Raw genomic sequence first — 13,452 nt, forward strand, 5'->3', positions numbered from 1 at the left:
CGTTAATTATAAAATCGTAATAGTACCTAATTTATTTATTTTCTCTGATCTATTAAATTTCCTCAACAACAGATAATAAAATTGTTAATTGTCAAAACGGGTAAATAGAATCTTTTGTTTCCCATTCATTCTACTCGGTCGGGTCAACGTACGGATAAAGATTGTCGTTTGTTTCTGTTGTGTACAAATTATTTGAGAATTAAATCAATTATAACTTTTTACTCGTAAACAGAGCAAATCGATCGTGTTTTCTTTTATTTGAAAAATAACTTTTATCATACAGTTTCGTCGTTACAAAGAAGTTGTGCTAGTACCGGCGTTGAAGATAACAATTGGCTGGTGAGTAAGTACACTTTATTTTTTTTTATTGTTCCTTTCTTTATTTAAATTAGGTAATGTTTATTTTTGTTGTGTAGCGTGGACTGTAGATATAATAATTATTCCTTCGTAACATTGTTTTTATTTGTATTTAGATAGACGTTTTACTATTTTTACAAAGACCTATGATTACATTATTACAACCGGCCTCCGAGGTTTTTAATAATTTCTAGAAAATATCTTGTATTATTTTTTAATTCATATTCAGTTCGTATCTTTAGGAGCTGACAAAATTAACTAGAAGTAATTACAAAGACAACTAACAGTATTGTATTTGGTCCCTACTGTTGTTTAACCGGCTATTACCCAATATCTTAAGGATTTGATTCTCACAAATAACAACACAAGAAACCCATATCATTGCATACCATCACCAGGTGAGATGGTGGCCATAGTTAAATTTTTTATAATAACTATCATGAAACATACCTACTAAATTAGCCAAAAATCACAATAGTCGACTACTAACTAGTGGAGATTCCATTATTATCACAAATAAGGTTTACTCACATAATATATCAATGGAGAAACACTACCAGTTTCAAGTCACCGAGGGACTCTTCATCAGGAGGTGGCTCGAAACTAGCAGAGCATTAATGTATGTGAGGAAACTGTGATTATTAGTTAACAACATTAATGTTGTTATTAATATGAACATTTAAATGTTCATATGTCCATTAGTTATTTTCCTGTATCATATGTCAATGATGGTTAAATAAACATAGAAAGACTTTACTACTTTTACATTCATACTTGCTGGATTGTACCTCATTATGCCTAAGAAGCAATCATCTTACCCAAATCAATTACCGTACAACATAGATATAGGGTACTTGCCATACAATAACATAATAATGGAAAAAAATGTTTATTGAATTCAATCAACCATATACAGCATACATAAAGTACTACATGTAGTTGCACAAAATTAATATACTATCTAATAAATTGTTAAAACATAAAGTCATAAATGCAAACATTTGTATGTATTCTGCTACGCAAGAGAAAAAATAAATATGTCATTATACATAACACATGTATACTATTAACAGCTCAACTTTACTCGAAACTTATAAATAAACTGCACTTTTTTATCTGAGAAGTCAAGACTTATGATCCTCAGAATATAAAATTTTAATTAATGCTATGTCATTGAAATAATACACATAATTATTTAAGTTTCATTAACATTGAAATAATAATTCTAATTATAGAAATCATTATTTTTGTGTAACTGAAGCAAATAATACGCTAAAGTAGACTTTTCCTTATAATGTGTTCTACAATGAAATATTAAATTCATTAAAGTTGTATTATAAATAAATAGTTATATTATAAATTTCAAAATACCTATTAAATTCAGGACCATGTTTTTCCTAACTAATAACAAAAGCAATGAAAAGTTAGTATGCACCTATATCTGCTGATCCTACAAGGAAAACATAATTAGTACTTTATAACATAGTATATAAATGTTATATTAAATACTAAATTCAAATATGAAATTCAATATTTATGTAGTTACTTACATAAGCTACTCGCATGCGGGTTCACCGCCTCTGCTCAACTCCTATTTATCGAAGCGTCATGTGTCATAGTCTATAGTCTTCCTCGATAAATGGACTATCCAACACAAAAATAATTATTCAATTTGGACCAGTAGTTCTGGAGATAAGCGCGTTTAAACAAACTCTCTATGTATAATAAGTAAAATATAGATAATTAGATACGTACCTATACCTAACTTAAGTATAGATAATGGTATCCGGAGCTGCGGACTACCTAGCGGGTTTACCGGGGCTCCGGTGCGAAAAGCAGGAGTAGGAACGGGGTGGTTTTTAGTCAGTAAGAGTCTGACACTCCCTCTCGCCTCGCCCAGGGCGAGAAAAGTCATTGGATGATTTTCCTCGCTCAAAAAAAAAGTATAGATAATGGTATTTCATCAACATTAATTACGAAAACTATACGATTTTAGCCATAAACTAAAATAGATTTCAATCATAATGATGATGAATGTTCCATTTTCCGGCATTATAACCAAAACAGATATCTAAAAATATGATAAAATTCTCCTTTCTCATGTATTGTGCGTACATCAACATTCCTATTCATGGGGAGCGCCTCCTTGGCGCCAGTCGACGCCGCCGTCCGACGCTACGCCTATAGTTAGCTAATGTCGCCCAGTCCTGATGGGACCCCTTCAAAAATATCACTGTGACAATTAGGTCAAGTGTCTTATAAATGTGTTTGGTAAACAAAGTTATATCTGTAATCCTCACCTGAGATACGTGATCCTACATTTATGGTCTTATGATATTCATAGCATTCACAAAGAAATCGAGAAAAGAATATTTCTCTATAGATAATGATTTTGTTTACGGTATAGTTAATCCGGTAAACGAGCAGACGGATCTCCTAATGATAAACACTAAGCAATCGCCGCCGCCGCCCATGGACACCCGAAATACGTTACAAGTGCGTTGCCGGCCTTTTCGGGGTTAGGAATTACAGGATTGTTGAGAAATCGGGGGTAATTAGGCCAATGTTGGGTAATGTACTAATCTCATCATAAAAAATCGGTTCTAGTTCCATGGTCAGTTTTTTGATAGGATTGTTATGTTTGTATTCTCGTGAAGCTTAAATAAATTCACGATTTCGTCAATAGCCGTAACTTAATACTCCTAAAATATTTATATTAACTCAAAAATTCTAAAACCTCAAAATTAAATTAAGTTTAACCTTGAAATAAGTTGAAACAGCGTCGCTTATTCGTTTCAATGTACAATTATTAGCGTAACTAATTATTATCAGAAAACATTCCAGGCATAACGCGAGTTTTATTAGCCACTAGTTTTTATTAAATGAATTATAAACATCGACTTCTACATTACGTAACTTAATACATTTATCGAATCGAGTACTTGCTTAAGTTTTTGCATCGCATTGCGTCGCATCGTTGCTTCGTCTCTTTGCATGTAAATAAGCAGGAACAAATCTTTTACTTTTTAAACTGAGCGTTTTCCTGGCCACTTTTCCGATTGCAGCCTCTTTAAACCTCTTATTTCGTAATTCACAGCTCTCTTTCCTCTTGAGTGGAGTTAAGCTCTTGTATTGGGCATTTTCTTGAAGATTGAGAACCACAAAATTAAATTAAGGACTTTTATTTTAATTTTTGATACATTTATTTTATCGGTTTAAAATTTTACATTCATCAACGTGAATACGAAATGTTACATTCATTGAATGACTTATTATAAATTTTGTTGTCTACGAAATTATAACTTCGATCCGTTTCTCCTTTCCCTTATTCTTAGGTTCAAGTTATTGCTAAGAAATGTTAAGATAAACTTAATTATTTTTGAACATTTTGGAACATTGTTTTATTTCAAAAGGTGCTTCAAATAAAACAGATGTTTTAGATAATTTACAGATGCTGACTAAAAGCCTTTTCAGACCACTCAAAGAAAAGTTTGGACAAATAATTATTTTAATAATAACAAGTCAATGACATAAGATCTATGTTCACGAAGAAATCGTGTTTACTGTGCCATAAAACAATTTTCTAACGATTGTCGACGGCACACCGCTTGTTGCAGAAATAGAATTTAAGTTTCTCTAAAAATATATCCATACTCGCATCGGAAACGGCGGCTTAAGGCGAGCATCACCTGGTGATATGCAAGCCGCGCGTTCCCAACATGAAATCGGTCGACGAACCGGCAAATCTGGGCCAAGAAAGCATATTGCCTGAACATTTTTGCCTTGAATATTTTCCGCTGAATTTGCAATTTTCTTTTGGATCCCTTTCCTACGATTGAAACGTAATGCATGGCGCCCCGTGATCCAAATGCAAGCTGTATTTATTGAATGCAGTCTAGTAATACCAATCAATAACATAGTCAATGAAAAGGATTTTACAATTAGACCAATCTGCTGCGTAACTAGAGATCAATACGTAAGGCGTGATGACGGGCAATAAAATTTGCATCGATTACGGAAGATATTAATGATAAAACGTCCGATAGACTGAGTTTTGATTGACTGGAACAAATCTTGACGAGCGCTAACTCTTGCAACAATGGATTCGGATTGGTCATTGATTCACGCGTCGCGTTCAAATGTTGCATTCGCGGAACGCATACTGTTACATCTACATGAGTTCACCAGAAGTGTCCGAACGGTATCAAGATTCCGGTTCTAATTAAAGCGAAGTGATTCAGCGGCCCCACGCCATGTTAATTTGCCTAAAATTCGCATTATATCTACCGGATCGTGTTGTGGAAAGCTGTCAGAAATTCTTAATTACAGAGTTCGGGGTTTGCTCATTATTTGTTCTGTAATTAAAGCCAGTTTACTAATTGCCGTACATATTTCTGTTGGAGAACAATACATTTGACAGGACGCAGTAAAGTGTGTAAACAGTATCGCCGATAAAATTTATTGCTTCAAATATTTGGTACTTACATCTTTCCTGGTTATAGCATAGCACTTATTTTTAATATAAAATTTATGGCGTGACTAAGGGGGTTATCTTGCACAACCCTGAGTTATGGTGACCTATTTACTGCGGCGTAGTGTGTAATCTGTGCATTAAAATCTGGAAATAAATGACGGCGAACGCACGAACGTTCAACGAAGCCAATGTTTGTTCGATACTAAATCGAATTTGATGTTTACCACATTGCATCGCAGTTTATCAGTCTTGCAATTTACAGATTAATGCCCCTTGCTCGCTGACAACTCCTGAGAGAAATGTATTGTTTAGAGAGTTGAGGTCTACTAATTGAAACTTACATAAGTTTTTAGTTACTTAAGGTTGATGACAGTGAGCGTCATCATAAACAAACTTTATTTCAAGCAATGAATGATGATGGCTACCACTTTTCGTTATCTAACTATTTTAAGACATTGTACTGAGTTTCTAAACACATTACACATAGTTTATTGTTTAAGTGTATAATCATTAACAGCGTGTACGTCATATTTTAAAATGTAAATGTGGTAACAGTAACCATACCCACTAACTATAGAATGTTTTATAGCTTCAAAATATAGGTAGTTTCTGGTTTTAAACTGCCTTGTAACCATAAATAGAATGGTGATAAATATTGCACTGACTCGAAGCACCACGCTTCGAACAGTTCATTCAGTTACCAACTGTAAAGCTCCGAAAATATCATTATGGAGCAACGGCCGGGAACTCAATGGTTTTATTATAGACCTCATCTATTATGCATTTAGTGGAGTCCAATCAGGGGTCGAGGCAGTAAGCGAAAATCGTTACCGATTGCCAAATATGGAAGTAAGTGTGAAGTGAACACGGATAAAATTATATCTCGACCTATAAAAGTTGGTTAGCGAGCGATACAGGTCGTTTGCATTCCGTGAACAAGGGTCCCCCTTTCCACAATCAGTAGCGTGAACGTCAGTTTTATACTTCGCCCTTAATTCCGAACGATGAAAGCTGTCGTGTTCATTACGAGTGACGTCATTGTACAATGCGTCATGGTAAATAATACACTTTCCAATTACCATCACGATTCTTAAAAAAAGTAAGAGATAGGTTCCGTGAAGTCTCTGTAGCATGATGACAGCGTGGGCGCAGTAAGGCGGAGTTTTATCAGGTTACCATCTAATTTAATGCGATATTTTGTTTCGTAATGTCTCGCAAACAATGGAGTATGTGTGGCCGTGTTCCTTTATTATTTGTAATTTATTCTACAACACTCGAAGGGCTATAAGGTGGTGCTTTATGTATTTCTATGTAATTTAAATTACGAAATAAGCATTTCGATCATCCACTACAAGATTTGACACTAAAATCCAAAAGTGATAGTAAACTTTGAACCCAAACTTAATCTACACGTGTTAAAGCTACATCACTATAATGAAACTGCTTGCAGCGCAAACCTAGTACACAGTGCAAAAACAATTGCATCTTTAAACTATACCTCTGGAAACACTTCAACGAAGGAAATCTTTTACAAAACTCGCCTGGCATCCGCACATCTGTGGAGCACACCATTTAACATTTAGCTTAGCAATTATTCACCGAGTTAAACTTTGCCCACAAAGTTACTGTTCGCGGCTGGCTCAAGCTCTTACCTCGTCGTAGAATCTATGTAAACTTTCTTCTATAAAAACTATAGGTATATTACAATAAAATAAAAGTAATGTTCAAGGATTGCTTTTAAAAGGATTCAAAAAAATAACTGTATCCATGAATAATTGATGCCGAGAATGGAGGTGCTGTTTTTAGGCTTATTTATTTTACTAAAAGAAGAAAAACACGGCGAGCGAGTTCAACTTATTTTGAACCGCTACTCTTATTCTTATTTGGAAAACGCCTTAAGTATTCGTAAGTATTTATGGATAAAAAATATTCCATGACAACAACAGATTTAAGATTATATGGCAATGTTCTGTGTATACCGAATATGGGCGAACGAATGTCGCCGCTCCACCATTTTCGGCATAATGAATTCAAAGCCGTTGACTCGATGAAGTAAGAAGCAAATATGTACTTAGTTGCCTTATAAACACGCAATAACACTTACGTAAAAGCAATCTAGTTCACTGATTTTAATGTTAACATGTTTTGAATGAATAATTCTAATGCATTTACGATGATAAACTGTGTTTAGTTCGAAGAGATATAGTAAAACGAATTTGCAGTTCAGAAGATTTTGATGCAGGACGAAAGCAAACTTTTCGAATTTGGGAATCTTCATGTTTTACTCGCAGTGAAGCGTGGTTAACTGAATATCGGAACTACACAACTGCACCAGGAGAACCGGAACTTATCTGTGAACAACGAACGGTGAACGTAACAGTGGAATCGGGGCTATTGGACGTAGCGTAGAGAAATTGACTCTTTTAGGGGTGACCGACTCCGAATGTGAACAATCATTGTTCACGTTAACTGTAGCCAAACGGAACTAACGGATGGACAATAAACAGTTGTAGATAGGTAATACATAACACAGGCGGTCACAACTTTATGTAGGTAGTTTGAGATAGGTATTGGAAGAGCATCAACTGCATATGATCCGTCATTTGTCTTTTCTCTAACTATATTTAGCATTCAAGTAAAATACTTTTAGCAATGGAAAATGTTAGACTATTTCATATCAGCTTCGATTTGCAATATGGACGAGTGCAGGCGCGAGCTGGTTCATTTCCGCAAATGTAAGTAACTATCTGAGATCGTTCTAAATTTTACAGCATATTAAAAACGTTGCAGCACTTCTGCGATCCCGTATCCTACGTTCGTAGGACGCGATTGCGACTGTAGATAGCATAATCCATTAACCGACGTTCCAGTAACATCGTTACGTTTCGGTACTGCATTTACATAGAGAGGAGCGATGGAAATGTATTTCCATTCACGACCAAATTCTATGCTGATTTGGTTCGGCGGCAATTTTCGCGGTAATTGGTGGTGCTACAAAATTCGGTATAATACTTTTAATGTGCAATATTTATGGGCTTACCTCTACGCATTGTGGCTATCAGCATTTATTATAGCTTTGAGCCTTTGAAATAGCAACAATGAAATTAGGTGCTTCTTTCGTTGTATTCATAATGGTCTGTTTACCGGTCTCTTCAACTTATAATGGAGTATCTTTCATTTTGCTCTATTTGTGATTCCAATCCAAAAATCATTTTTAATAAATTATCCATCATTGGTTAAAGTAGACGCGACAAGTAAAAGACTTAAAGGAGATTGGTGAAAGTTCCGCGTGTCTTTTAACAAGCTTATAACTTTGTAAGGAGGTGGGGCTGACACAAAGACAAGTTTTGTAAACTACCTACATATTCCATCAGGCCTGTACAACTTAGACAGAGATTCTGGAAACGTATTGAAGGTGACTAAGTACTTATATTGTGTCAATACGAAGGAATGGAATTGTGAAGCGTGAAATTGAAGATGTTGTTGTGTAGTACATTTTCCTGTTTTGTTTCTCTTCTGTGCATCATTGGTCATGTATGCGTTTGCCATTACATTTTCCGAATGCGACATTGCCTTGAGAATCTCAGAATTAAATCGTTTAATCTCTTACGTATTGAACTGCTATTGTGACATTATTAATACCGAAAATATAATTTTAATACTTTTATTTGTGCCAATACCACAGTCGGATTACCTACTTATATTTCGGCTTTTGATAAATGTAGGATCTCAAGACATTAATATGGAAGTTAAGTGCCAAGTTCTATAACAAACGCAAAGTTTGATCCGAAAATAAAAAGTCTAAAAATAACCAACCTTTTCTCCCCAAATCAAAAATCTAAGAAACGGTTACTTATTCCTGTTACCATTGCCTCAATACTTATTACGACCATCGACTTAAAAAATAGAAAGTACTTAGTCATCAGTTTTCTACGTATAGATTTTTTATACCTGCCACACCTCTTCGTCAGCGTATTGGAGGCTCAAGAGGTCCGTAATCGACCGTCGAGGTGATTCTGCAGTGGGTCAACGAGTTTGACACAGGTCGAGGAGTGAAGATAAGGTACATCATTCATGTACTTGTCAATGACCCGGTGACAGACCCTTTTTGGAGTATTTCGGCTCTAAATTCGTGTGATCCTTTGGTTTCGGAGCGGCACGAATATCAAATTGTGTTGGTAATGTATTCGCCCACACATATTACATTGTTTGTACTCAAATAAGTGGAGATTTTGATATAAATCTTGTTTACTCGAAGGTTTTGTTTCTTACATATGATAATGGTTTATTTTCAGAAATTGTGTTTGAGGTCCTCAACAGTATCTATTGTAACTGTGAGGAAATTTCAAATAATGGTTTTGGATGTGTGTTTCTTAATATAATCTGAGTATTTACTCAACCAATTGTTATTAAAATATTTCACTCTGAAACCTTCCAATGACAGAAATGAAATTACATTTTGGTCACAGTCAAATTTCCTAGCGCCTCTTTGTCCCCAAAATGAAACGTCAACCGCAAGCCTGAGTTTACGTATTTTCCAATCAACGTTATTTGTTTGCATATTTATTCATAAATAGACCTAGAGTGGAACTGCTTTGATTTCTTTTAAGTTAACAGAAAACAACGTACTAAAGAAACCTTCCAATGACAGAAATGAAATTACATTTTGGTCACAGTCAAATTTCCTAGCGCCTCTTTGTCCCCAAAATGAAACGTCAACCGCAAGCCTGAGTTTACGTATTTTCCAATCAACGTTATTTGTTTGCATATTTATTCATAAATAGACCTAGAGTGGAACTGCTTTGATTTCTTTTAAGTTAACAGAAAACAACGTACTAAAGAAACCAGTACTAATAGAATTCTCAATAACTATAAGTGGCTTCACTACTCTGACGTCACGTTTAATTCTGGGTCAAATTCATACACTTGAAAGACAAGTAAGTTTGTGATGTTAGACAGTAAAGCTCTTCGCTAGAAATTGAACTATGGAAATCTATTAAACATAACAATTTATCTTCAGAAGATTACTCAACTGAAACTTCTTAACTTAGTGATTTATTCTCGCTTAAATAGAAAACACTTGACAGGTCTCCATTATGCTAAGTAAAAGATTAAAATGAGCCCCTGGCATTGTTTTTAGTAAAATCAAAGTAAATATTTCGTTAGAAAACTTTCTAGTACTTACCAGAAGCCCCTGTGACACTAGTTAGAAATACCTCCTACACAGACCTGTATTAGAAAGGAGCTAATGATCGAACTAGGTTATTGATTACAATCGGAACCCCCCTTTGTTTCTATTGTGCTTGTCTTTCAAACCATTTTCATCTAAAACGAAGTTCTCAGTATTTGCTTATCTTTGCTATTGTTGTTATATGAATGGATATGAATTCATATTATTTCTAACTCAAATATAATTCACGGATGTTATTAAGACGTCATTGCTGACCTTAATTGGCCTGAAAATCGCATATGGTCTGGAAGACAATGTTGTTTCAACCTTTTTTCTTTTCCTTACATCCGAGTGTTCCCACCATGGGTTTTAGGTCGCAAACAATGGTTTTCGTCTGAATAGCCACAGCTACATAGTTCTAAACATCTACAAGACTAAAGCAGGTGCAGGCGAAGTTTTTGCCGCAAGCGTTGCGCACTGGGTCAACAGGTTCGCTCGAGTACCAGCTCAGTGACGCGAAGTCTCTCAGCCACTTACTTAGAGGTTTCGTATGTGCTGTACGTATAACAAAGTCGCATTGAATTGAGTTTTACGAGACCATTATGCGAATGTTCCCAGTCGCATGAATTTATGATGCGCTTTTGATTTCTAGGGACCGCACTCTACTTCTTAGGCAGTCGACGTCTCCAAACGGAAGCTCTATTGTTTGTTTAGATATGTCTGTGGCTGTGTCTGAGAATTCTGTCTGGTCCTGGCTTTACTTCGTTTGTATTGAATAGGTGTTAAAATGGTAGTTGGCTGGAAATGGGTATTTGGCAGTAACTTCGTTAAATAAATTGACAATCACACTATAAATCGGAAGAGTTAAAATTGTGTGGATAATTTTATGCAAGTTGGGCATGCTGCGTTCGCCCGCTTGTATTGATTTTTGTTATTTGCATCCCGTCTGCTCTCTTGTACATCTGTAGCTATTGTTGGACGAATAGCCTTTATATGGTACTTTTAAACATACTGAACAATTTTGAACATTGGTGGAACTATTATAGAATCTACTTTCGCAAAAAGTTTCGAATAAAACAGGTAATAGATATTGAGTTATTCTAGTCGATTGTTTTGTTTAGGCAACTGGGACTTCCATTGTTTGTATTTTGCACTGTATACACTATCGAATTTATTGGCAGATGTTAGTTGTAGAGTAATGGGACTGATTTAGTAGTTAACACTATGTTAAATACGTATTTAACATTTCAAAACTTGTATCTTGTGCAAGCCCTTCTGTGAATATGTGGTTCATCCTTTACATTTACAACCAAGTCCTATTGCACTGAGCTTATTCTTGGAACTTACTCAGTAAAACAAACAGTCAATAAACTCAATATATCTCTGTCACTTCAAATCAAAACAGAAATATCACAAAGATATTTTCGTCGACTCGTCGTAACGGATTATCAATTCCGTTTGTTTGACGTTATCACTTTGAAAAGTAATTAGTGTAATCACTGGAGCCATCGAAATGCGTAATTATTTAACGGAATCTTCTGTTAATGATAGCTTTGTTGCCTTTGAGTCGGATACAAACGGTACGTTTGTTTATACCTGTTGTAAAGGCGCTATTTCGAAATCTACCTGTTTTGCCTTTCTGTTGTCTGGAAATAGTCGTTCTCGTGTGCATGTATTTAGGTCGCGTCCGTTCCAGTTATAATTATCTTTGCTGATGCGTCGCTTCATCACCCACAAAATGCCATTTCACGATTAGGCGTGGCATTGCTATGGTGTGTGAAAGCCATATGTTTCATTTTGACATCGCTTTCCGTGTTTTCGAAATATATTTTAAATATTTAAGATTCAGTTCAATCTGTTTCTCAATCTTCATCTTCATACAAAATTATCACTACCGTTACTTATTTATTGTTAACCAAAATCTAGTAAAATCACGCTACGTAATATCATTAAGAATAATAACAGTAGCTTTTAATGATAATTAATTCACTGTTTGGTTAGTTATTAAAACGGGGCTTTCATTAAGTCTTACCTTCTCAGCTGAGTTACAGCCCAGTTAATCTCCGCCGCGGCACTTTGATGGTATCGCCTCCTGTCTTGAGTAAATTGAGTAATTACCGAGTAAGATTACTTGGTAATTTAAGGGGCGGAAGGTATCGATCACCCTGTTAACGTGACAGCCACGCTCTGTGTGGCGAGATCATCATTTCACAGATACGTGATCATTGTTAAACACTTTACTTGTGTTACGATCTCCAGGTGAGAAGTTATCTTTAAACTTAACTATAAAATGTTTATCATCATTTTCAACAACCTCGTTTATATTTAGTAGAATCTATTTTAGTTTTTCATTTTAAATATAAAATGAAGCGATAACAGCCCTAAAATATAAATTGACACATTTAAAGTTCACTAGCCTGTCGTCCCTTCTCACATCGAATTCGATTCAATAGATATAATTTTACATTGTAAACGTTTTTGCGAAGTTCATTAACCCGTTCTATCTTCGGTTATGGCTATTATTGAAATGACACCAATCAACAGGTTCGTCAAGGTTAGCCTGACCAAAGATCTTATTTTGTTTTGACGCCCAACTGACTACGGGCTAGTGATAACCTGTTTGGAAATCTCCATCTTCGATTTCACCATCATTAAGAACCGATTGATTCACAAGCGAATAATATTCGTTGAGATGTACTCGAGCAGAAACTAAAGCAAGTCAAACCTTCGCAACATAACTAATTATAATATGTTGATTATTTGAATATCAATAAACCAAAGTAAACTAGATAGCAGACTATTATAATAAGGACCCTTACAATTATCTCTAAAACCTCTGCCAATTCTGTAAATTCAAAACAACTATATTGTATTAGAAATGAGAATTTCTATCAATAATCCCCTCGTAGATCTCGTACTTAATGACCATTCAAAGTTCCACACATGACGTCATTGAGCTTAGCGCGAATGTCTCATGAATCATGACCTAGTTCATTCAACCTCTGTATTTAATTCCAAAGTTTCTATATGAGGTCTAAGCCTTTACAAACTAACCTTTTCTGCCTTTTCTGAGGAGGTCAATTTCAAGTCGTATCGGGCCAATATTTATATATAACCTACACAATTTATATTTAAGAGACTGTTTTGTATGAATTTTCTTTTGTGTTAAACGAAATTATGAGACCTCAAATAAGTGGTCCACGTTAAACAACACTCATTGTAACTTAATCTCAATTTAGACTTTTAGTAAATCGTCTAGACAAGTAATAATAATAATATGTTCGTCCTTTCGAAGATTCGGTAGTTCAGTGCACCGTCTGCCCTTTGCCTCATCGTACGTCTCACTGAGCCGTCAGTCTCGTCTAGAAATTCTGTTATTAGTGTTTACTGTTACGCGAACTCCAAATCACATTATTCATTTTTCAATAAACATCTTTTAATTTTTTGCTCT

The 13,452-nt window shown here is 35.1% G+C and overlaps 2 protein-coding genes across 5 annotated transcripts in view; one reads left to right on the forward strand and one right to left on the reverse strand.

The window, feature by feature from the left end:
- LOC118272419 (adenosine 3'-phospho 5'-phosphosulfate transporter 2) overlaps positions 1 to 13,452 on the reverse strand; it is a 146,006-nt gene that overhangs the window by 74,082 nt on the left and 58,472 nt on the right. The window lies entirely within an intron of this gene.
- LOC118272417 (tyrosine-protein kinase Src64B) overlaps positions 123 to 13,452 on the forward strand; it is a 61,698-nt gene continuing 48,368 nt past the window's right edge. For all 4 annotated transcript variants that reach the window (XM_050707959.1, XM_050707962.1, XM_050707960.1 and 1 more), the window contains exon 1: positions 123 to 339. The gene's annotated coding sequence lies outside the window, so the exon portion shown is untranslated. The remainder of the gene's footprint in view (positions 340 to 13,452) is intronic.

This window comes from Spodoptera frugiperda, chromosome 4 (assembly GCF_023101765.2).
Source record: "Spodoptera frugiperda isolate SF20-4 chromosome 4, AGI-APGP_CSIRO_Sfru_2.0, whole genome shotgun sequence".
Lineage (NCBI taxonomy): Eukaryota > Metazoa > Arthropoda > Insecta > Lepidoptera > Noctuidae > Spodoptera > Spodoptera frugiperda.